At 38.4% G+C, this 27,176-nt stretch overlaps 1 protein-coding gene across 3 annotated transcripts in view; it reads left to right on the top strand.

Moving 5' to 3' along the window:
- The window catches only part of LOC146997481 (uncharacterized), a 79,452-nt gene that overhangs the window by 10,892 nt on the left and 41,384 nt on the right, over window positions 1–27,176 (top strand). For all 3 annotated transcript variants that reach the window (XR_015040482.1, XM_085814238.1, XM_085814237.1), the window contains exon 2: window positions 17,896–18,028. The gene's annotated coding sequence lies outside the window, so the exon portion shown is untranslated. The remainder of the gene's footprint in view (window positions 1–17,895; window positions 18,029–27,176) is intronic.

The raw sequence follows: 27,176 nt of genomic DNA, 5'->3' as shown, positions 1-27,176 counted from the left end.
TGTTTTCGTGGTTTTCCCCATGTGTAACGAGCCAGTTTCCCTTAAAACGTCCTCCACGAAGGCATCCCTCCCTTAAGGCAGATAGCCCTCGAGTGCTTTGCCGTAATCCAATAAACCTAAAACCTAAAACATCTGGGCTACTCGCCTAACTTTATATCTTAAGTTATACAATTCATCTGAGATTTCTTCTTTAGGGCAGTCATTCAGCAACTCGAGGATCACTATTTTAATTGGCTTATCTAGCCTAGTTAATAAACCGTCTATAGAAGCTTTCTTTTTTACGTACACGTTCGTTGCTGGAGGCTTTGTGAATAAACGTTTCCCATCTGGGTTTCAGTGGAACACGAGCGGTTAGACGCGAATCAGCTGGAGAGTCTTCTCGTGAGGCCTTTTCTCAAACAATTGTGGTGAAATATTTCCAATAGTTAAGCTTGAAAATTTTACATCATTTAAAATTTTAGACCTACATTGCACGTTTCGCGCATATATCTTGTTCTATGAAGTGTCTCCCTTGAGCTACAAAATGTACATTGCCAGGATTTGCATTTTACTGGCATATTCCAGCGTTCTTTAGTTTCTTTTCGTCTGGCACATGAAGTTTGTGGTTTTTTTATGTTAATAGGCGAGGGTTTAGTCTTTTTGGCTTTGGTACGGATCTTTCGTTTCCCATTCGTATTTATTTTATTCATATTTCGTTCCAAAATATTTATAAAATATTTTAAATTGAAATAAAACATTTAGGCGATTTCTATATCTAATTATAGCAAAGAATATTTACATTATGTTTACACCACACAAAATGATTTATAAAATAACAGTTCTATCATAGGAAGCAAGGGTACTGAGCTCAGAGAGAAATAATGAAAGGCATTTTCAATGCTTTAATGCTGAATGCTTATGCTTTACTAGCCAAGAGAGCTTAGCTGTCGAAAGCTCTGCTGATGTAACGCCCAGAGGGCACTTCACATGGAAGCAATCATATGAATTCCCACAATGGGAGCTACAATGAAGGAGAAAAAGAAGGGGAAAGGGTCCCTGAAGGAGTCACAAATAAACTCGACATATGGGAGTAGGTAAATTAGTGAAGGAGGCAGTCAAGATGAAAATGAGTAATGTGAAATTCTAGAATGGTCAGAAAACTCAGTAACGTATGAACAGATACATAACAAGTAAATGCAGGAATATGTTACAGACAATGTATACTACAAATAAACAACTGCAAGCTCATGAATTCAAGAACGCATGTCAATTATGCATGAGAGATGGCATAGCTCAGGTCACGAAATTATGGTCTCTTTGCTCGGACCTACACTTTTTAATACACTCATGTCCATAAATTAAGGATAATTCGGAGTCACGCGGAAATCGAACTCTAAAATAAATATATCACCTGTAAAATCACTACAAACATCTTCAAGAATCATATGCAAATTTCAGGAAGTAACCAGATGACATCGATGGTAAGTCACAATGACGAGAGTGTAAGAGAGTGATAGTTAAGGAATACAGGCAAAGAAGTAAAATTGTTCGCAGGCGCTTTATAAGCATTTCAGTGCAACAACCGAATAGTTATGACACAAAGGACGCATTTGGACGATTTTTTACGTGGTAGAATAATCGGCCGTCTGGAATGTGGGCGTACCCAACTGGAAGTATCAGATGAACTTGGAATTGCCCAGAGCGTCATCTTCAGGCTTTGGCAACGATTCCAAGATGATGGTAATGTGAGTAGACGTTACAGCACAGGTCGCCCCAGAGTTACAACGCCGAATGAGGGCCGGTGTTTGGCAGTTGCTGCCAAAAGAAAGAGGCGGAGCCCAGCCTCAGACCTGTCACGTCAGCTCTCTTCAGCCACTGGTACGACAATTTCAAGGCAGACCTGTACAGACGCTTAGGCCAGATTGGTCTATATGCTCGTAAACCTGTCAGATGCGTTCCACTTACTGCAACTCACTGTCGCCTGCGGTTAGCCTGGAGTAGAGAGCATGCATTGTGGACACCGCAACAGTGGGCTTGTGTGATGTTTTCCGACGAGTCCAGGTTTAGCTTGCAGTCTGATTCTCGTCGGACTTTCATATGGAGAGCTTCAGGTACCCGTTACCACCAAGAAAACATCATTGAACGACACCGTTACGGTGGTGCAGGAGTGCTCGTTTGGGGTGGAATTATTCTGGGTTCCAGAACTGACCTGCATGTTCAAATTGGAACCATGATAAGCCAAATCTATCGGGACGTCATTCTGGAACAACATGTACATTTTTTTCGGGGCGCCATGGGCGCACAGTTTGTGTTTATGGATGATATCGCCCGTCCTCACCGAGCAAATATCGTAAGCGAATGCCTTTAATCGGAGGATATCACCCGTATGGACTGGCCAGCATTCTCATCGGACTTGAATCCAGTAAGTAGAGCACGTGTGGGACATGCTTGGCCGACGAGTTGCAGCCCGTCAACCTCCTCCTACATGTCTACCGGAACTTCGGAGAGCATTGCTTTTTGAGTTGTGTAATGTTCCCCGAGATCAGATCGATAATTTGATACACAGCATGCCTAGGCGTTGTACGGACTGTATTGCATCGTCTGGGAGACATACAATGTATTAACAATCATACCAACCATGTAATATTCGTTTTTTGTAAATAGGTGTGTTTTGTAATTTGCTCCAGGGAGAAAAAATCGCTAATTTTTTAAATAATATCAAACATATAGCATCTTTTTTGCTCTTTACCTTTTCTTTAATAAATAAGCTTTACACACACAGAGCAGAACATTTACGCAAACGCTGTACACATCTCGTGCTCGAAAAAATATTGTTACGTTATTTTCTTCCTTCACTTCATTCGTTCGGGGTTCGTGCAGAACAACACTTCTTGATGAAGTATCGAAACACACTTTATTTAGCCAATATTAATTAGGACAGCTCCAAAGTCACGTTTTAGAGTCATCGAAGATCTACTATACACTCGCTGGAACAATCAGCGACACAGCCTTCACACTGTCAGGCAATAACGGTGGAGACAGCTTCACTGCAAAGTACCAGAGTACAGCTCTCGAGTCTGCTTGGTCGTTCTCGGAACTCCACGTACTCAAGAGACTCTCCACGCTACAACTCTCGATGCACTCGACGACACACAGAACACACCTCCCGACTCTTCGCTGCACTCGACGACCCACTCGGCATTCGCTGCCGGGCTGTCAACTCGATCGACTCCGCACGGGCTGACTTACTCGAGACTAACTATCTCGCACTGACTCTCCGCGTACCAGCAGGGTTTATATAGTTTTTGGCTTGTGTTCAGGAACATTCTGGACAAAACCGGTAAGAATTCGTTTCAGAAGGTTCTCCATCCGTCCATGGCATATCGCCAATTTTGTCGCTAAATGTTGCCGAATGGGCGATTTCTCGCCAAATGTGGCAACCATGTCGTCCCTTTCCATTTTACGGCAACCCTAAAACTGCTTTGTGGGGAAGCCATCTTATCGCGCCTGTACATTTCGTAACAACATGAAACGTCACTGTTGAAGAAACAAAAATAAAGGATAATGCAAGAAAATGACTTTGTACAAATGAATGAGAAATAATAATGCAGTAAACAATAATGCAGGAAATGAGTTAGCAGAAATAAATGAGAAAAATGATTGCAATATGGAATATGTAGCTTTAAAATAATGGGTTCTGTTTGTGGCAGGCTAATTTCAATCTTGTCAACTACTCATCATAAGAATCTGGAAAATGATTACTCTGCGATATCATTTAGAATATTTCGTACAGAAAGTTTCGACGAACACAAATGCTTTTTCGAAATCAATAATTTGTACATGTGTTTGTTTTGTGGCATACCAGTGAAATCTCTCGGATGCGTTCAATGATAATGCAATTTATGTAAATGACTCTTATTAACGTTTTCTAGCTAGATTAATATAGAAAAGTCATGAAATGCATTTTTAGTCCAAAGTTGCTTTGTCCCTGAGGGGCTATTGTTTCCGTTTTGCGATTTTGCGTTGAAACACTATAAATGGCTAGTATTATTAGGTATTTTTTTGAAAGCAGGCCAGATGAAAAATTAGCAACTCTTTCGCCGCGAATCGAACCGCGGACGTCTGGAATACGCGCCCAGCGTGCAGGCCACCATACCACGAAGGCATGCCAAGAAGGTGTGGTGATCTGCACGCTGGGCGCGTATTCCAAAGCTCCTCGGTTCGATTCCCGGCGAAAGCGTTGTATATTTTTCCTATTGCCCGCTTCCAAAAAATATCTAATGTCTCTACAGCTTTACGACTTGAAAGTGTCACCTAGCCCTCGAAGTATTTTCCCGCCGCTTGTCTGCTGAGGAAGGATGTCTTCGCCTGATGTTGCACCTAAATGGAAAATCGTAGACATTCCGATCATTCCTTGTTAATCACATGGATTTTTTGGGCAGCTGGAAAGCAATATTTTAAAACCTCAAGTATTATCTATTGAAAATTATTTAGCACTTTTTTTGAAATATAAGTAGTGGTGAAGCGGGAGGGTGCCCGCCTGCGCATGGTACGCATGCGCCTGTATTTTCTTACGTGATTTTCCATCATCTGGGTATACTCTATTTGTTCTGAAAGTTTGTAACCGCTCCGCTGAAACGTCCTGTACAAGAAGTATCAGTATCAGGCTGAGCATGCGCATATACAGTAAATTCTGAAACATATAAAGCTCATGCCTACAGTGACGTTTATGAGAAATTGAGGTACTAAATAACAAGCAATCTTACTTTCTTCCATAAGTATCCAGTCTCACCCATAAGTCGTTGAAGCGACGCGATCTCTGGGTAGTTACAGAAGCTGATGTACTGGTTTCAAAAATACGTTTCAAATTCAACGAAGAACTAGGTAACTGATAGGAACTGGTAGATCGGTGGCGATTTGACCGACGCCCTTGACCTTTCTTTGTGGGGAAAGGTGTTCCTTTAGCTTTTCCTAGAGCAACGGATGAACGCAGACCTGGCTTCATGGAAGAGTCCATTTGGATGCTTTTCTTCGACTTGCTGTAATGAGATAATGAAGACTTTAGAATGGAATTCAAATTTCACAGTTAATTGTGTACAAATCAGAACATCATGAAAAAGTACTTCTAACTCATAAGCTATATTACTCTCATGTCCATAAATTAAGGATAATTCGGAGTCACGCGGAAATCGAACTCTAAAATAAATATATCACCTGTAAAATCACTACACACATCTTCAAGATTCATATGCAGATTTCAGGAAGTAACCAGATGACACCGATGGTACGTCACAATGACGAGAGTGTAAGAGAGTGATATATAAGGAATACAGGCAAAGAAGTAAAATTGTTTGCAGGCGCTTTATGTGCATTTCAGTGCAATAACCGAATAGTTATGACACAAAGGACGCATTTGGATGATTTTTTACGTGGTAGAATTATCGGCCGTCTGGAATGTAGGCGTACCCAACTGGAAGTATCAGACGAACTTGGAATTGCCAAGAGTGTCATCTCCAGGCTTTGGCAATGATTTCGAGATGATGGTAATAGACGTTACAGCACAGGTCGCCCCAGAGTTACAACGCCGAATCAGGACCGGTATTTGGCAGTTTCTGCCAAAAGAAACAGGTGGAGCACAGCCTCAGACCTATCTCTCCAGCTCTCTTCAGCCACTGGTACGACAATTTCAAGGCAGACCGTGTACAGACGCTTAGGGCAGATTGGTCTATATGCTCGTAGACCTGTCAGATGCGTTCCACTTACTGCAACTCACTGTCGCCTGCGGTTAGCCTGGAGTAGAGAGCATGCGTTGTGGACACCGCAACAGTGGGCTTGTGTGATGTTTCCCAAAGAGTCTAGGTTTCAGTCTTAGCTTGCAGTCTAATTCTCGCCGGACTTTCATATGGAGAGCTCCAGGTACCCGTTACCACCAAGAAAACATCATTGAACAACACCGTTACGGTGGTGCAGGAGTGCTCGTTTGGCGTGGAATTATTCTGGGTTCCAGAACTGACCTGCATGTGCAAATTAGAACCATCACAAGCCAAATCTATCGGGACGTCATTCTGGAACAACATGTATGTTTGTTTCGGGGAGCCATGGGCGCACAATTTTTGTTTATGGATGACAACGCCCGTCCTCACTGTGCAAGCATCGTAAGCGAATGCCTTCAATCGGAGGATATCACCCGTATGGACTGGCCAGCATTCTCATCGGACTTGAATCCAGTAGAGCACGTGTGGGACATGCTTGGTCGACGAGTTGCAGCCCGTCCACTTCCTCCTACATGTCTACCGAACTTCGGAGAGAATTGCTTTTTGAGTGGTGTAATATCCCCCAAGATCAGATCGATAATTTGATACTCAGCATGCCTAGGTGTTGTACGGACTGTATTGAATCGTCTGGGAGACATACAATGTATTAACAATCATACCAACCATGTAATATTGGTTTTTTGTAAATAGGTTTTTTTTTTTTTTTTTTTTTTTTTTTAATTTGCTCCAGGGAGAAAAAAATCGCTAATTTTTTAAATAATATCAAACATATAGCATCTTTTTTTGCTCTTTACCTTTTGTTTAATAAATCAGCTTTACAAATAAGTCAAATTTGTTTTGCTTCTAACTCTTCCTTTGCCTGATTTTGCATTTTCCTTAATTTATGGACATGAGTGTATTTACGTGAACGACATACCTTCCACACACAGCTCAGCATTAGCTATGTATGCAGACGACACAGCGGTCCTCGCACAAAGTGCATTTCCAGGTCCAGTTATACAACGACTACAAAATTACATACACACGCTAGAGACTTGGCTCTCCAGGTGGAAGATCCTCGTGAACGTGGAAAAAACAACAGCTATTATGTTTGCGAAGAAGACTAACTTCAACAAAAACCTGAAGTTCTATGGCACTGATATTCCCTGTGCCAAGCAAGTCCCTTATCTTGGGGTGATCCTCAATAAGTCACTTACGTGGTCCCCGCACATTACATCTATTATCCAGAAGTTTCGAGTTCGTAAAGCCAAACTATACTCCTTAATTGCTCGAAATAGTATATTATCTATTGGCAACAAGTTACTCATTTACAAGTCTATTCTACGTCCACTTGTGTGTTATGCAAGTCCAGTTTGGGCATATACCAAGAAACCTAATAGGAAAAGATTGCAAGTCTGGCAGAATACTGTTCTACGACAAATTGTAAATGATGAATGGTATGTAAGGAATAACAAAATGCATGAAGAGTTAGGCATTGAGTTACTGCGCACTCATTATTATAACTTAGCCAAAAAATTTTATGAAAGGCAGCAAAATATTGATAATCCCAGTATTAAAATCTGTGATTAGGACTATAACAGTTTGGAAAATATGAATAGGCCTATGGCCCGACTAAATGTATGGATCATGTAATATGCAACTCTAATAATTTGACATATGTGTTTATTTATGTATTTATTTTCACTCCTCTTATCTGCTACACTTCAAATTTTCTGTCTGCATTCTCACTTTTGTGTATGTTATAGATATATGAATGCAATTATTTCAAGTTCATGTCTTAATATTTGATGTTTGTGTACTTGATAATTCTTAATGGATTCAATTTGCCTATGTTTACATACCTCATTCTTGTCTAAGTCACCAGTTTCTCGACTTTTCTGCTCTCAATAATTTAGACAACAACTCCATTGAACGTTAACACGTTACAACGGAATACGTTAACAATACAATATTCTCATCTGACCTTAACAAAATTATTTTAAAAAAAAACCTATTCGATTTATCTTTCGCTTATTGTATACTACCTTTCGAAATGATCAAACTTTCTACAAGGGGTATAGAGCCTTGGCTCAGGCAGCCTGTAGTGTAAAGTCCTTCGGATCTATGCAATAATTCAGTGTGGCACTAAAGTTTCCTGCGTCAGCGAGGAGTCCTTTTCTGAAAAATTTATCATTCAGTCTATATTTTTACTCGGCCAGTGCATGTATTTATTGTGGTTTCAAAGACCCTTATTTATATCCGGTTAAAAATAAACACTCCTATTTGAAAGAAGCAAACACCATTGTGAAGACCAGTGCTTTCAGGGCGCGACCTACTGAACCTCTAGAGAATTGTGAGCATTGTGACTCAATGCTCTAGTGGCTCAGTGGTTGCGTCCCGAAACCACAAAGCAAATGCCATAAGTATACACAGTTTGTTTATGTATCCAATTTCATTATTGCTATATTTTTATTCTTCATCATAGAAATAATTATGTGCGATAAATAACTTTTAAAATTTAAAGTTGTTTATATTAATAAAAGGAAGTTATTTTGTCTCATTGAAAACGAATTTTAAAGGCATCCGATTTGAAGTACTAACATCTAAAGACTGTATTATTTTGCAGTTATTTTCTGTTATTTAGAGGTAAAAGATAAGTAATCAATTGGTTTTCAATTTAATTTCGGAAAGAAGAAGGGCAAAAAATTCGAAAATTGGTGGTTTCAGGGAGCGACCGTCATGCGTCAAACGGTTTTAAACGAGATATATAGTTCGAAATTTTGCTTTGAAAAGTTAAGAGTCGATTATAAAGAGGTAATTTAAGGTATGACTCCCATTTTGATGATTTTTCGTGAATTTTTTAAGCTCAAAGAAATAAACGAAAAGTTTCCATTTTTGCCCTCGTTGTGAAAGAAGTAACGCCAAACTTTCCGGGAAATGTAACATATTTTCCGATCAGTCAAATTCACCACAATCTCGTCATAACAAGGTTTTCATAACATTCAACTACTAGGATTACCATAAATGAAACAAGTTAATAATCCAAGGGATATCCTAAAATATATACTAATCGTAGAAAATGCTTTCAAAACAATGAAACATGTGCACGTTTATTACACACACACACACACACACACACACACACACAAAAAAAAAAAAAAAAAAAAAAAAAAAAAAGCTCCTCTATTAATTTTATCTTGGCAAATTGAAACGGCCAATATGAGTGAAAGAATAGCTGTAAATTTTGCTGTGGTGCATTATTTTTATTCATTTATTGTATTTTTATGTATTATATGGCATTTAATGCATAAAAAATTACATTATTCATTTTTAAAACATGTCGAAATAATTTTTGGAATTTTCTGTATATATTTGTTTTACAGGATTTCTTCCTCATTACACGCTATAGCTTTTTTATCAATAAATTTTATTATCAGTTATATTAATATTTTTTTGTAGTCGATGGGATTTTGATTATGCTGATCAGTTGCCAGTGCGCATGCGTGAAGCAAATGCAATGCTAGGACGAGACGCTACTCATATTCAGTTATCAACCCCTTAATTATCAATGACCCTCTTCACAATTTCATCAGCCTCTGGGGAGTCAATACCAACCGCGCTGAGAAGCAAAGGATTAGAGAGACTAGCTTAGTCTCGTTTTTATCCTTTTCTGATTCATAATTTATCTTCAGCTCAAAACAGTGCCATTTTTATCCTTTTCTTATTCATCTTCAGCTCAATGCCTATTCATCCGTTGCAAAATCAACGCGCAATTCTGCAAAATGGCAACGCGCCAAGCAGTGGGTGATTCTGCAAAAGTGCAGAATCACCCACTGCTTGGCGCGTTTCTAAGAATTGTACATACTCGGTATCCATGTACATATCGACCTATTTTCACTTAAAAAACATCCCAGAATTACACAAAAATGGCATTGCGCACTCCCTTGACTTTATCCGTGTACACATCGACCTATTTTCACTTAAAAAGTCAAAGAAAATTGACAAAAATCCAATTCTTATTCTTGTAGAAAGCGCCAAACAAATAAGTCAAATAATTGGCGATTCTGCACTTTATCCGTAAGAACAATATAACTGACGTCCTTCTTTTACAGTCAGCTATTATCTTATACATATTATATATACCTATGTTTTCTCTATATTTTCCATCATACATAACTGATATATTTATGATACAGTCAAATACCGAAAATCCTCTGACCTGCGTTGCCTCTCAAAATATAAACATTCAATTTGTAGGTTCCGGAAAACACAACATGGAGAATGAAATATCGAAGAAAAAATACTTACTGAATAATAACATCATAATTACTGAATAATAATGACACATAACAGAAATACCAAATTATTGACATCTTGTTAAAAGTTTTCCCCCCTCCAATCTGTATCGAGGTAAAAATATGTCAGAGCTTCTGAAACAAATTTTTTTCAAGTGACCATTCTGTTTCACTTTTGATTATATATATATATATATATATATATATATATATATATATATATATATAAACCATCAAAGACTGGATTTATTTGTTAGCTGAATCGTGGAATTATGTTTCCCAAACAACATTATTAAATGCCTGTGCAATGTATGGCCATTTTCTCTGCTTATTGAAACTGAGTCATGACAGTGAATTTTCTGGTTTTAGGGTCAGTGCAACAAGGGTTAAAGCAAGAAAATTGCTTTTATATTCAAAAGAAAGAGTAAATGAGAATGCTTTGAAAGAAGAAGATATCGTTGAATGCATGTGTTCAGATGAGCCAACCATATCAGATAACCGATGATAAAATCATTGGCTCTATTTTGAACTCGCCACAGCAAAAAAACAATTTCAACACAAATACTGAATTTTATAAGGATCAGAAAATATTTCTTAATGAGGGTTTTGATAAATACCTAAATTTTTTAGAACAGAGCTGTGTCACAGAGCAAGAGATTCCGACTCTTTATAAAAAAAAAAAAAAAAAAAAAAAAAAAAAAAAAAAAAAACTCCTTAAAGTTTATTAGCCTAAAGTTTATTAGCTTACTCCTTAAAGCTTAGTTAAGGAGCACCTTAAAGTTTTAAAACAAACCTCTACCAGAAAAATGTTTTAAACACGTTAAAAAATTAAGATTTATTAATATCCCTCATTTTATATGACTTTATTGTTTATGTCTTTAATGCTTTTAAATATTCCTGTAATCAATAATATAAATGAATAATATAGTATATGTGTTACCGTGAAAGACCGAAATTGGAGAATGTCGACTTTCACCGGAGAATGTCAACATTCACCAAATACGTCGATGAAAGGTCGAATATTGCATTACATTCTTGTACATTCAGACCCTCACCAGTGCATGTCGACGATCACAGGTATGCTCTGGTGTAGATCGAATAGAGAGGAGTATATGTACACGCTGTCATTGCAAAAGGACGTGTTCCACAAATACATGCAGTTGTAAAAGCAAGGGCCTCTTGTGCAATTCAAAGTGTCATAATAGTTTAAGTTGTTGAAATTAATAAGATTTGAATTACTTAATTTTGTAAGTTTTTAACTTCTATTACTTTCGTTTCTCATTTTGAATGTACTGTTGCGTGCGTACGGCTTCGTTATGAAATGAATGCACAAGTCCGATAAAAAAAAATGAACAAAAATTTATTATTATCACAACAAAAATGCTTAAATTTTCTCAAATTATCACGCAGTATTACAATATCTCACAGTAGTTTTCTTTTAACTACTCAAATGTCCAATAGAACGTAATTCAAAACAGCTAAAGAACGCTAATCCGCGAATTCGCTACAATCAACAACAGTAGTTTTCTAAACTACAACAAACTAAGCAACTACTACAAACTGAGATGTTTTCCTCCTTTTATAAGATTTTAAAATCATGCGCTAGAATTTTCCAGTACTTTCTCGAAATCAAAAAGAGATATTTATTTATTTAATGCACGCGCTCTTGTATTTTCAATTTTCCGGCTTAGCTTTCTTTTAATATTCGTCACGCGCTGCACTGCGCGAGAAATAAAACCATTTAATTTATAATTGAACTAACATTAGCTTTTTAAATACCAAATTCGTAACACTGCCCCCTTCCCAAGGACTGCACGTCCCGGGCAGTACAATCCCTGGACAGGAAGCTAAACTTACAACTGTGGCATAAATGCATTAATAAGCATTACATTACAATAATAAACAACATGAACAATAAATGCAATACATAAAACAAATCAAATGCTATCAAATACACATTTAAAAACAAAAGGGACCATGGTCTTATACTATTTACAATTATTTACATTATGTACTATGGCCATAGTAATGAGCTAACCTGTCGTAATGAACGACTTTAGGTTTAGAGTTCGAAGACTTACGAATCCGAACCACGACGTCATTCAGCCTGTTTAGGACTGTGTACGGCCCATCCCAAGGTGACTGTAATTTCGGACAAAGTCCTATCCGTCGAGTCGGATTCCACAACCACACCTTGTCTCCTTCGTGGAATTGATGTTCAGTAGCTCTTGTGTCGTATCGGGTCTTCATCTTCTCCGTCGCCAAGTTGACTCGCTCTCGTGCAAAATTGTGCATCACTTCAAACCGGGCCTGGAGATCTTGAATATATTCCTCAGACGATGAAGGAGCATCCGGAGGGCGGCCAAACAATAGATCACAAGGCAGACGAAGGTCACAACCGAAGAGCATCTGTGATGGAGAATAGCCGGTAGTCTCGTGGACAGCACTGCGGTAAGCCAGTAAAAACAGTGGTAATTTCTTGTCCCAGTCCTGTTGGTTTCTGGAAACCACTAATGAGAGGTTATTAAGAATGGTTCGATTGAACCTCTCTACCATGCCGTCCGACTGGGGATGCAATGGCGTCGTTTGAGTTTTGTCAATGCCAAGTAGTTTGCATAGTTCTTTGATTACTGCCGAGGCAAAATTCCTTCCCTGATCGGAATGTAACTGAAGAGGCACTCCGAACCTGGAAATCCAGTGCTGTATCATTACCTCAGCTACTGTGACTGCCTCTTGATCAGGAACAGGGTACGCTTCAGGCCACTTGGTGAAGTAATCAATGACAACGAGTATGTATTTGTTGCCATCAGAAGTTCGTGGCAGAGGTCCCAGGATTTCAAAGGCGATACGTTCAAAAGGCGCACCTACATTGTAACGTTGCAGCCTGCCTCGGCTGCGTTTCCTCTGTCCTTTCCGACCTGCACAGGCATCGCAAGATCGGCACCACTTTTGCACGACATTCTTTGCATTATTCCAGTAAAAGCGCTCACGAACTCTCTGTAAGGTCTTCATAATTCCAAAGTGACCTCCTGTAGGGCTGTTATGTAGTTCTTTGAGGACATCAGGAATCCGGGATCTTGGAAGTATCAGTTGCCATCGGAACGTCTTCCCATCATCCGACTCGAATTTCCGGTATAAGACGCCGTTTCGAATGTGAAGTGAATCCCAGAGTGCCCAGTATTGTTTTGTTGTAGGACTACAGATAGAAATGTCCTGCCATGTAGGTTTTCTGTTTGATGACTCTATTAAATCAAGTATGGGTTTAATGTCGCGGTCTTCCAGCTGGTCTTTTCTGACTTCATCATCACTCCACGGGTCTCGATCAGCCGATGTTGATGTTGTAATTTGTCTTGCGACCGGAGTCAGCAGCTCGTATTTCGCTTCCACCCTGGAACAATATCGGCAGCTTTCTTGGCAAGGTCTTCTAGACAGGGCGTCGACGTTTCCGTGTGATGATCCCTTACGATGACGGATAGTGATGTCATATTCTTGGAGTCTCTGTATCCACCTGGCTATTTGACCCTCAGGATTTTTGAAATTTAAAAGCCAGGCGAATGAGGCATGGTCCGTGCGGAGGAGGAATTTTCTCCCGTATAGATAATGATGGAAATGTTCTACAGCTTTGACTATGGCGAGCAACTCTTTCCTTGTGACACAGTAATTCCTCTCCGGTTTAGACAGGCACTTGCTCCAGTAAGCTACTACACGTTCTTGGCCGTCTATTTCTTGGGACAAAACAGCACCGACACTTTCATTGCTCGCGTCGGTGTCGAGAATAAATGGTCTGTCGAGCTGAGGATACGTCAGGATTGGAGCAGATGTTAAAGCTTCCTTTAAGTTGTTAAATGCATCCTCGCATTCCTTTGTTCACAAGAATCTTTGCTTGCTCTCTGTCAGCTTGTGAAGTGGTCTTGCGATGGAAGAAAAGTTCTTCACGAATCTCCTATAGTAGGTGCAAAGCCCTAGGAAGCTTCTCAGCTGATGGACATTTTCGGGACGCGTCCAGGATTTAACCGCTGATACCTTTTCAGGATCCGTGCGCACACCTTCTGCAGAGATGACATGTCCCAGGTAAGTCACTTCCTTTCGAAACAATTTGCATTTAGCAGGAGTCAGCTTCAGATTGGCCTCTTTCAGTTTCTGAAGCACCTTTCTAAGATTTTCTAGATGCTCTTCAAAACTCTTTCCGACGATGATGATATCGTCCAGGTATATCAGACAGGCTTCGTAGGAAAGGCCTTTCAAAACAGTCTCCATAAGACGTTCGAATGTGTCCGGCGCATTACACAGTCCAAACGGCATCACTTTGAACTGCCAAAATCCTTGTCCCGTAGTAAATGCCGTCTTTTCTCGGTCATCAGGATGGATTTCTACCTGCCAATACCCACTCTTTAAATCAAGTGTTAAGAACCACTTGCTTCCAGAAAGAGTGTCTAGAATGTCATCAATTCTAGGAAGAGGGTAACTGTCTTTCTTCGTAACCTCATTCAACCGGCGATAGTCAACGCAAAATCTTGTTGAGCCGTCTTTCTTTCTGACGAGAACGATGGGAGATGCCCATGGACTCGCTGAAGGCTCGATGACATCGCCTTCTTCCATATCTTTTAACAGTGTTCGCACCTCTTCCTGTTTAGCAAACGGTAGACGTCTCGGATGTTGCTTGATCGGGGGATGATCGCCAGTATCTATTCTATGTTGTGCCAAACTAGTTCGACGAACGTCAGAAGACGAGCGGGAGAAAACAACTTGAAGATCTTTAATGACGCGATCGGCAGCATTTTTCTCTTTATCGTTTAATTGTGCATTCTGCAACAACTCCGATGTAATGCTCTCTGAGGACACGGATTCTGGGATGTTACTCTTTCTTTCAACGCTGGTTACTGGAGTACATGTTGCAACCACTTCACCTTTCTTAATAACTCTCGACTTTTAAGTTACATTGGCGACTCTCACCGGGATAACCGTTCTGGATAGGTCGACGAGTGTTGAGGCTACTAGTACTCCTTTTGGGATATTACAGTTATTGGGATATTCTATGATGCCGTAGCGGAAATTTCTATTTTCGGCTATGGATCCAGGAAGTAAAATTTCTGTTCTTGCCGGTATTGTGATATAGTCTTGTGCTATGATTTTATGGACAGATTTAATTTCTTCATCATTAACGAGAAATAACGCTATTTCCTCAGATGTAGAATGCAATTCGTTATTTTTAAAATACAAGGAAAAATTGTATTTCCTTAGAAAGTCCAATCCGAGTATGCAAGAATCAGTGATCTCTGCTACATATGCCGTGTGATGGTAAGCGGCACTTCCAAACGTGATGTTAACATTTACTTTTCCGTCGATGTCGATCTTCTCACCGGACACAGTCTGGAGGGTAACGCAGGGCGGCGTCCAGATAAGTTTGTTTCCTAGTTGTTGAGCCAAATCTTTTCGGATGATGGTGACGTTGGCTCCTGTATCTATAGTCATATTGCACTGAACTCCATTAATATGTCCTATTATGAAAAGTCCATTACTGCCGCCTCTCACTGCAGAAATCTGAAGCGCTTTAAACGGGGGCTTTTCATTATCTGGCAACCTCCGCCCCGCGAGATGGCCAGTAATTAGTTTCCCTGCTGCTTGTTAGAAGCGGTCTTAACATCAGTACCCTGGGGTGTTTTGCAGTTTCGTCGTATGTGTCCTTCAGCACCGCAGTTCCAGCACTTAACGGTCGGTTTCTTCTCACCAATATTCCGTCTCAAGGCGTTCAGTTGTCTAATTAAATCGTCAAGTCGAGCGGTGACTTGATCCCCTGGCTCCTGGACTTGAGCAGCTCTGACTGGGTGGCGGTCTCGACGAGTGGCTTGCTGGGCTGCCTCAAATTTCATGGCGTACACTAGAGCACTTTTTAAATCTTTTACATCCGCCATTCGTAGAGCTTTCTGTATTTCAGTATCTCGGATGCCGTCGATAAAGTATTGCAAGGACAGGATTTCCCTTGTTTCTGTCGGGCATTCTGAAAAGGCGAGATGGGACAGCCTTTCAACATCCGCGGCGAGCTCCTGAAGTGTTTCGGTAGGCTTCTGTTGACGAGATTTTAATTGGAGCCTGCTGTAGTCTTTTAAACACTTCTCCCCAAACCGCAACTCCAAGGCGCCGGACAGAGCTTCGAAATCTAACCTTTTGTTTTCGGGAAGAGTCTGAAGGATATCCGCTGCGTCGGCTCTTAGAGAAGCGGCGAGATGACAGGCCTTAGCTTGGGAATCCCATTCATTCGCATCCGCCACGATAGAAAATTGTGTCTTATACACCTGCCAGGAGGTCTTTCCATCATATGTGGATAGCTTCAGAGGTGGACGAGCAGGCATTGGTAAGAATTTAAAATCATCACTCCTGCTCCCTGCCGACGCTACGAATTTCTTTAAAGTATCCATTTCTTTGGCAACTGCAGAAACTCTCTCATCAATTTGTTGTTCGATTTGGTGTTGGACGGCACAAACTCTTCCTTCAATTCGTTCCTCCACAGCAGAAACTCTCCCTTCTATATGTTCTTTTACAGAAGAAACTCTTTCTTCTATTTCTTCTTTCACCGAAGAAACTCTTTCTTCAATATGATCTTTTACGGAAGAAACTTTTTCTTCAATATGTCCAACTTTATTTTCAACTGCGTCAATTCTGCCTTCCATAGCTTCAAATTTATTTTCTATTATGCAAGTAATTTCTCCTTTCATTTCTTCTTGACCAGCTTGAACGGCTTTCATTTCGTCCTTAACGGATTCCTGGCCCAATTTCATTTCTTCCTTAACGGATTCCTGGCCCAATTTCATTTCCTCTTTAATTTCTTCTTTAAATGAGGCAAAGGCTGATATTAACTGCCTTAATTGCTCTTCCATCGCTCTTGTTATTGGCATTCAAACCCCACTCCTGACACCAAAAATTGTTGCGTGCGTACGGCTTCGTTATGAAATGAATGCACAAGTCCGATAAAAAAAATGAACAAAAATTTATTATCACAACAAAAATGCTTAAATTTTCTCAAATTATCACGCAGTATTACAATATCTCACAGTAGTTTTCTTTTAACTACTCAAATGTCCAATAGAACGTAATTCAAAACAGCTAAAGAACGCTAATCCCCGAATTCGCTACAATCAACAACAGTAGTTTTCTAAACTACAACAAACTAAGCAACTACTACAAACTGAGATGTTTTCCTCCTTTTATAAGATTTTAAAATCATGCGCTAGAATTTTCCAGTACTTTCTCGAAATCAAAAAGAGATATTTATTTATTTAATGCACGCGCTCTTGTATTTTCAATTTTCCGGCTTTCTTTTAATATTCGTCACGCACTGCACTGCGCGAGAAATAAAACCATTTAATTTATAATTGAACTAACATTAGCTTTTTAAATACCAAATTCGTAACAGTACTGTGTGTTTTAAGTTCTTATATTCTTAAATTCTTATTTTAAGTCTCAAGTGGGTTTTTTTTTTTTTTTTTTTTTTTTTTTTTTTTTCCCCCGACTGAATTACGGAGAAAGAAATATAATATTCTGATATGTTTGAATTATCACCATTAGTAGATGCCGAATGTTGACATTTACCGGTGTAAGTCAGAAATAAGAGTATTTGGACAATATTTCTGACATACACCAAGCGACCATGTGAATGTTGACATTCCACCGGCGAAAGTCGACATTCTCCAGATTTCGGTGTTTCACCGTAACATATGTATATAATAATAATTTAACGCATATAATAAATGAATGTAATAATGTATATGTATATTATTATAATAACGTATATAATAATTTAATTAAATGTATGTAATATGTCTTATTTATTTCACACTTATAGTCTAATATTATGATTTATCTATTTCTAGCTTGAAATCTTCAAAACCTTAAAATCCGCGGAACCTCTGGTCTCAAGCATTGCGAATTTCTAGACTTCTACTGTACAACAAAATTCAAATCTCGTACTACTGATAAAAAACTTAAAAAATTTCCTGACCTGGAGTAAGTTCGCTACAAAACGTCTGTCTTTAAACTTTCTAGTATGTTCTTCTGAGTCTAGGATTTTTAGCTGTCGCCATTTCACTGTGGTCGTTTCGCCGTCAGGACATAGTATTTTTCTTTACATAACTGTATTATATCTTTCAATATTATACTCGTATTAAATTTATTAATTATGTTTACCTTTTGTATACTTAATAAAGTTTGCTTGTAATGCATATAGTTGTTTACAAGTATGAGATGTAAAGAAATTACACATAGTTAGAAAATTCAACTTAGTTCAGGAGTGTAGATATGATATTATTCTTTGCAATATATTATCTTCAGAATTCATCTAAAATTTCACTGCAGTAAGCTTCTCAGTCTTATTTTTAAAATTTATTTTTAACATTTATGACCTTTATCAACAAAAATAATTATTACAATAAAATTAGAAATTTATTATATTGTATTTAAAGAACTGATTAACGTTGATTGCTGTGGGGGTCATCAATGACTTGACTACAGCGCCTTGGGGACCACCAGTGATGCAACTAATAGTAAAAATACATAATTAGAGTAAATATTGATACTGATAAATTTTTAAATAATACCATAGTTACTGTAATGATTTCAAGAATAATAAATTGCAATAATGGTCTACAGCACCTTGGGGCTCACCGGTGATACCCACCATAAAAATGCATTAAATATAATTATACAACTCACCTTATCTTCTGTAGGTAATATTTCAACACTATATACATTGCATAATAAAAAAAATCATCTTGGTACCATGGCCAAACCACTAAAAGGCACACAGCAGTCAAAGTATTAAGAATTAGTAATTTAAAATAATATACACTGATGAGATGTCTTGATATAGACGTTTATTTTTTTTGTAACATTTATTATGAGTTATTACAAAAATTAGAATTACATATTATTGCAAGGAATTTTTGGCCATAATTCTATAATGGAAGCTACTGGGTATTCAAAGATTACCTGTACGCATAAATAATATATTACTACCCTAGTATCAAGAAGTTTAGTCTTCTAGATTGTTTTGCTGTGATACTGGCCTTATGTCTGTGCTATGATTCGACTCTCCAACGTTTAGTAACTGTGAAGCAGTGATTTGGAGTTCTTTTGTGGGTTTACATAAGTTTCTGTGGGTTTTTTTTTTTTTTTTTTTTTTTTTTTTTTTGTTTTGTTTTGTTTTGTTTATGTGTGTGTGTGTGTGTTTTTTTTTTTTTTTTTTTTTTTTTTTTCTTTTTCCCTTTTTTATAGAAAATATATGCCTCTAGGTCACAGCAATTTTTTTCTTCTTTGTCACACTTTGCGGTATAATGTTTTTGTTAGAAGAACCAGCAGTTTCAAGTTCAGAAAAGCTGTCGTTCTGGGCACGGACTGCATCCAGTGTCGGTTGCATTGTGTCAACCAATCTTTTTTTTGGTCGATACTCAGCATCAGTTTTTATCGAACATGTCATAAATAAAATGTTTTCATTCATATTCTGAACTTTTTCCATCAGAGTTTTGGAAGTGCTAGGTGCATTTTTTCCTAATTCTGATGAAATTATATCCTGCTCGGTAAGTTTGTCATCATCATGATCAATACATAAATCACCTACTGACTCATTATGGTCATCACATTTTTTATTTTTTCTGTACTGCCATACAGAATGGTTATGCTTGCCCATATTCCATTTTATACTTGCATCCACGCATGGACAAGTATATTTGTGAATACATGCATTAGATTCAGTACAAGTAAGTTGGCAAGTACAATCATTAACTTTTAGCTCGACCAGATAGATTTCAGAACAATCACTTGATAAAACTTCCCAACCTCTTTCATTCTCAATAACTGAATACGATTCAGTTAGGACTACCTTGTGTCGTTTGCGCAGATTTTGTAACTTGCTGCACAGTTTACCCTTGTTCAGAATAATTAGTCTGTCGATCAATTTATCTTTGATAAAATTCATTAGTATTTATTGACTTGTTGAGTCGTTTAACTATTTTTCCATTAAGGTAGAGATACTTTATAGTTTTGTGCGTCCTTTCTAGATGCATGCTTGTATTGATGGCACACTGTAATATGCCCATGCTGTGGCATTTTTTGCATAATGATAATACCGCCCGAAGGCATTTCTATCAGAGTCATTTAGTAATGTTTCGTTTGCTGCTTGTAACATATTTTCAAATGCTGAAATATTCCACTCTTCTAATAAAGTTCGCTGTAATTTTTAAACCTCCAGTTGTTTTTCTTTACTAGTTCCTTTTTTAATTGTGTTCGGCATGCTCTATCCACATGCCAGCTACAGAAAAGCCCCTTTTTTTTTTGAGCTGGCATGGCTTGGCACCACCCGTTAAAAAAATTATTGGCCATGTCTGACATAAATATGTCAGGCTGAATGTTTCCACAAGCTTTCTGAATATGAGAAAAACAGTGCCATTGTTTGATTGTTTCTGCTACATATGCAGAAAGCACATGGAAACCTCTGATGAAGGTTATCGAGGACCAACAATGTGATAAGTTCGAACCCATAGTTATTTAAACCATGGGTCCCATCAACACAAACACAGTCCTTACCAAGTTTTTCTAACATGTAACACTGAGCTTCATTCATAATTATAAGAATAAAATCTTCCAGGTTAAGCTCAGGGTATACACTGAAGTGACAAAAGTCATGGGATAGCAATATGCAAATATACAGATGGCAGTAGTATCGCGTAGAAAATGTATAAATGCGAAGTGCTTTGGCAGGGCTTTCATTTGTGTTCAAGTTATTCATGTGAAGAGGCTTTGACGTGATTATGGACGCACGACTAGAATTAACAGACTTTGAACGCGGAATGATAGTTGGAGCTAGACGCATGGGTCATTCCATTTCGGATATCGTTATGGAATTCAACATTCCGAGATCCACAGTGTCAAGAGTGTGCCGAGAGTATCTAATTTCAGGCATAACATCCCACCATGAATAGCGCAGTGGCCGACCACCTGCACTTAACGACCGAGACCAGCGACGTCTGCGTAGAGTTGTCAATGTTCACAGACAAGCAACACTGCGTCAAATAACCTCAGAAATCAATGTGGGACGTACGAGGGACGTGTCCGATAGGACAGTGCGGCGAAATTTATCTTCCTTGGGCTATGCCAGCAGAAGACCGACTCGAGTGCCTTTACTGACAGCACGACATCGCCTGCAGCGACTCTCGTGGGCTCGTGAGCATATCGGTTGGTCCCTAAACGAATGGAAAACCGTGGCTTGGTCAGATGAGTCACCATTTCAGGTGGTAAGAGCTGATGGTAGGGTTCGAGTGTGGCGCAAAACCCACAACGCACTGTTCAAGCTGGTGGTGGTTCCATAATGGTCTGGGCTGTTTTTACGTGGCATGGACTCGGTCCTCTGGTGCAACTCAACCGATCATTGACTTGAAAGGGATACCTTCAGCTACTTGGAGATAACTTACAACCATTCATGGACTTCACGTACACAAACAACGATGAGATTTTTATGGATGACATTGCGCCATGTCACCGGGCCACAATTGTTCGCGATTGGTTAGAAGAACATTCTGGGCAATTCCAGAGAATGATCTGGCCACCTAGATCGCCCGACATGAATCCCATCGAACATTAATGGGACATCATCGAGAGGTCAGTTCGTGTCCAAAACCCTGCGCCGTGAACACTTTTACAATTATGGACGTCTATAGAGGCAGCATGGTTCAATATTCCTGCAGAGGACTTCAACGACTTGTTGAGTCCATGCCACATCGAGTTGCTGCACTTCGCCGGGCAAAAGGAGGACCGACAAAATATTAGGAGGTATCCCATGACTTTTGTCACTTCATTGTATGTCACTTAGCCGTCCTTGTGGTTTATAAAAGAGCGCACATAAATTTTCTGTGCCCTCCATTTCACAAACCCATGAGTCCACACGTACTGCGTCATCTGTGTGTCTTACAGATGACAGATTGTATTGAAATTCAATATTATGCAAATCATGGCGAGTAACTAGACGCATACGTGTCTGATCCCCTGCAACAGAATCGCGAATTTAGCCTAAAATCCTTTCGAAAGAAATACCAGCAACAATCTTGGAAGCTAAATACATTCAATCTTCCTTTGAAAAAAACGTATATCCAATTTCATTTTTATGTCCAACATGAGTCTTTAAGTACTGAACACAGCATTTTCTATCAGTTTCAATAACAGTAATACTTTCTGGACAAAATCCATTTTTTACCCCTCTAGTTTTAAATGTCTAATACCACTGCCTTCTGGTGTATAAACACCAGAACGTTGGCACGCAGAAAAGTAGTGGATATCTGAATTTCTTTTTGGGGCACCACGTTCGACTATAAAACTGCATTTTGTCTCCGTTTCAATGCCTTTTTTCCATACAGTAAATTCTTGAAAAGAAGGGAACTGCAAATCTTCAGTTACAACACATTTATCATGAAACGTTTTCAAAATACTTCAGCAATTCTGCCTCTATTGATTAACATCACATAACGGGCACTTACAGCTGTAACATTTACCACCTTTTGTGAGTTTACGGATGTAACTTTTACCATGCTCTATACGTTCATGCGAACGAAGCAGGTTTTGTTTTGAAAAAACTTTCTCACAGCCATTATATGTAAATTTGGGAACAGTTATTAATGCAGGAGCTAATTCCTCTAATTTCGATGGATGGCACTTAGTAATATGCGCCCATAGATTTTGTCGGAATGAATACGTCTTCGAACACTCCAAACATACAAAATTACCTTTCATACTAATGACTCTAAATATAAGAAATCAGTAACACCTTAACTAACTTCTACGCTTCAAACTCCTTATTCAGGCTTAACTTCTGCAACGTGACATTATTTAGTGGCAGGGGTGGCCTAACAGCGATGCGTAGTGCCGAGAGAAAATTATACTGCGTGCGCGTGACGTCATGTGAGTGACAGTCGTTAGTTCTTGGCGTTTGTTTACATTCATTGCATCAACAGTTCCATTTGATTTGTGTTGCTGATTTGCTATTATACCTGGTCAGAAATTGCAAATTGTACTGTATCGTTATGTCAGAATTTGGAAGGAAAACTAAAAGTCGGGGTATTACATACCATCGTTTTCCAAGTGATCCAGAACTTCGTAAGTTAGGGATTGTTCGCTGCAAAAAAGCAGATAATTCCAACATCGAAAATGCAAGAATATGCGCTCTTCATTTTAAACCTGATGACTACGTACGGGATCCAAATGCAGAATTGCTTGGTTCAACTTCTAAAAGGGTGCTGTTGCATCAGGTTCTTCTATTTACAATAAAATTAATGTAAAGTTCCTTACCTGCTGCATCTTCAGTGTTCGCAACGCCAGGCTTCTAATAATCACGTTTTTCAGTAAGAGTTTCTATTAGAATTAACAGGCCATCTTGTCTTTTTCTTATTTATTCAAATAAGATACTAACATACACTATTTACAAAGTAGAATTATTTTGAGACAGTACTTTTTAATTGTTTTTCTGTGAAGTTCCGTCTTTACGTTCCTCAGAGCGGTTCCAATCTAGTTTCGTTCTCAGAACTCAATTACAGCAAAAGTAAAGGAAGAGATGCCCGCCATCTAGTGTCAAGAATGTGACATCCTCCCACCTTTTGATTTTACCTCGATAAGATGGGAAAATCAAAACAAAATTTATCAATAATCAAACAAAAATTCAAGTACAACTTTCACAAATATGAAAAGTAACTAATGCTCTAAAATTAATACTTACAAAGAAGGATTACACATCTAAACATTTTCTGCATTACATTCATACCATATTCAGATAACATGTTCCAATTGACTACTGTTAGGACAGTTAAATTTCTAAAATACTGAAAAGAAACAAAAATTAGTATAGCAATTTAAAAATATGTAACAGGTTTTACAGTTTTAAGTCCATATCTAGTTTGATAGTTCATATCACTGTCACACTTATTGGCAGAGTTCTTTCTGTTCATGGTGAAGTCACTAAACAAGTTAGGTCTATCAAGTTCAAGAGGATAAATACGTTTCACGGGTCTTAGGAGTTCACCCGTTGCAATTTTCACTTTGACAACACGTACTTCGTTGTCTTTCCCAGGGTATATTTCTACAATACGACCTATTGGCCAATCTATTCTCTTCTTGTTGTCGCTGCCGACAAACACCAAGTCATTTTTGTTGATAGTCCGAGTAGATCGTTTAGATGGTTTTTGCACTAGGATAGCTAAATATTCATCACGAAATCTTTTGCAAAAGTGTTCTCTTAAGTTCTGCAAGAACTTGTATCTTTTTGTCAGATTGATGGTATCCAGGTAGTCTAAGTCAGGCACTCCGACGTCGTGCACATCATGTAGAAACATTGAAGGAGTTAGTCCCGTAAGATCATTTGGATCTTCTGAAAGGTACGTAAGGGGTCTTGAGTTAATCACTGATTCGATATCACAAAGTATAGTCAACATTTCCTCGTAAGAGACACAGGACTTTCCGAGAACATTTCTCAACATCTCCTTCACTGTTTGTACTAACCTTTCCCACCAACCGCCCCACCATGAAGCAGTTGGGGGATTAAACTTCCACTGTATTCTCATACTAGTTGAATGGCATTCTATTTCTTTCCAATCTATCGATCTTAACAGATTTTCAGTTCCAACGAAATTAGTGCCATTGTCGCTGTAAATAATACTTGGACGACCTCTTCTGGCAATAAATCTCCTTAATCCCAAGATGAACGCATTTGTTGATAAACTTTCTATCAGCTCAAGATGTATCGCGCGATAGACTGCGCAAGTAACGAGCAAGATCCATGCCTTTTTACCTTTCCTTAAATAAAGAGGACCGGCTACATCGACTCCGGTCACTTCAAACACCAGAGCATCTCTAACTCGATCTTCAGGAAGAGGTGCTGCAACAGTCTCTATATTCTTTGCGCTATATCTTCTACAGCGAACACACTTCATAAGAACTTTACGTACTGTTTTTCTTCCTCTCAGGACCCGGAATTTCTGTCGAATATTGGCTAGTACGAATTGCACACCAGCGTGGGATAGTCGCAAATGGTAATCTAAAATTAACCTATGAACTAAGTCATGATTTGAGGGCAATACAATTGGACAGAGAAAATTTTCTTCTTCTTCTTTTCTAGTAATCTTGGTCTTTAACCGAATAAGGCCATCTGAGTCAAAAAAGGTACAAGGGTTGCTAACTTTAAGTTCTTTGCCAAATGCTTCTATCTGTATTATCTTGCATATTTTCTTTTCTACAGTTTCTCTTTCAGGGACCGTGAGTTCTCCTGATTGTTTATAATCTGGTCTTTTGCAGTTGTTGATAAATCTGCATATCCAAACAGTTATTCTTAACATTTTATGGTAAGATGAATATTTCTCAAAAAAATGTTCTGTCCTTTGCGTATTTAGTGCAGAAATGACTGATTTCCTTTTTTTCTGAATTCACTATATCCATGTCCGGTATTTCCTTTTGTCTAGGCCATTCTTCCTGATTTTTCTTCAGCCAATCGGGGCCCTCCCACCATCTAACTACTAAAAGTTGTTTGGCGGTGCAACCTCTTGATGGGAGGTCAGCTGGATTTTTTGTTCCAGCAATATGTTTCCACGTTTTTGGATCCGTCAGTTTCCTAATCTCCCTGACTCTGTTTTCCACAAAGACAGCCCAGACAATCTCTTCCCTTTGAATCCACGTCAAAACTGTTGTAGAATCCGTCCAAAAAATGCGTTTCCACATTTTGCCATTGTAAACCATTTAAAACAAAAGAGCACAGTCTGGCACCTATCGTGGCAGCTATCAATTCCAAACGAGGGATCGTAATAGATTTCACGGGAGCTACTCTATACTTCGATGCCAAAAGATGAACTTCAACTCCAGAATTCGTCACAGTTCTCAAGAAAACTGCAGCAGCATACGCATTACTACTGGCATCACAGAATATGTGAATGCTGCAGAACTTCTTATTGTCCTTGCTGGAATGTATCCAACGACGTAGGAGGGATATTTCTTTTAAGAGAAAAAGGCTTTTATACCAATTCACAAAATTTTGTTTTGTACTCTCGCCGACTTCAGTATCCCAAGAAATTCCTGTTTTCCATAGGTTCTGCAACAATATTTTAGGATGCAAGAGAACAGGACTCGAAATTTCAATAGGATCAAATATTTTGTGTGCTACAGCGAGAATTGTTCTCTTCGTTATTATACCCATTTCAAAATCTTCTAGCCAATTCAGATTCAAAGTTAAATTATCTTTCTGAGAGTTCCATAACAGACCCAATACGGGTGAAATAGTTTCCTGTTTCAAGTTATCTCCGTTATGGTAACCAACCTCGAAGATTAAACTTTCCGTCATACATTATTTTTCGAGATTTTTCGATGAACTGGATCATTGTCATGACTTCGTGGTTTAACAAGGCACCATTTAGCAAGACGAAACAAACATTTATTAAATATATAATTCAAATAATAATATAATAGTTACTCAGAGCAGTACGTCGCTCCTACCGCATAGTACAATCTACTACTTTCCTCTTCCGAGGCTAACATGCAACTCCTAATAAATACATTAACCCTTCTCGAAGAAGAGCTACCTGCGCCAAGCATGCTCTGTTGATCGCCAAACAGTCGCCAGATATCACACCCCCGTCGTAAGATTGTTGTTGATATTATTTACAAATCAATCAGCAATCTGGAAACTAAAATCTAGCAACTGTTTGCGATCAACGTGAAAAAGAAAAAAAAACTACATATACTTTTATACATTCTATCCTAATTTTCAAATCTCAATTACAATAGACATACCTGAATTTACTACATAAACAATAGATAACACATTTTTATATATAAACATAGATAAATCATTTTTAACTTCACTTGTTCCGAACCTTATTATTATTGTAACAATTTATCAATTCTTAATTCAAAGAAACCAAGTTGATATTTTCTTTTATAAACATGTTAAAATATACCCTAGTATTATTCCAATGATGACAGTAAAATTATTAAGTTTCTTATATATATATAAAATTATATTCTTAACATTCCTTTTAATTAATGATGCTGCAGCATGATTTAAATCCTTGGGAGACAAATATCTAAATTTACCACTTACCTCGAATATTTGTTATCCAATAATTTCTCTATC

The sequence above is a fragment of the Stegodyphus dumicola genome, chromosome 4 (genome assembly GCF_044657685.1).
Source record: "Stegodyphus dumicola isolate Sdum_Otavi_A_Nest chromosome 4, ASM4465768v1".
NCBI lineage: Eukaryota > Metazoa > Arthropoda > Arachnida > Araneae > Eresidae > Stegodyphus > Stegodyphus dumicola.
The sequence above is the reverse complement of the archived record's forward strand: the minus strand, read 5'-3'. Positions and strand labels throughout refer to the sequence as shown.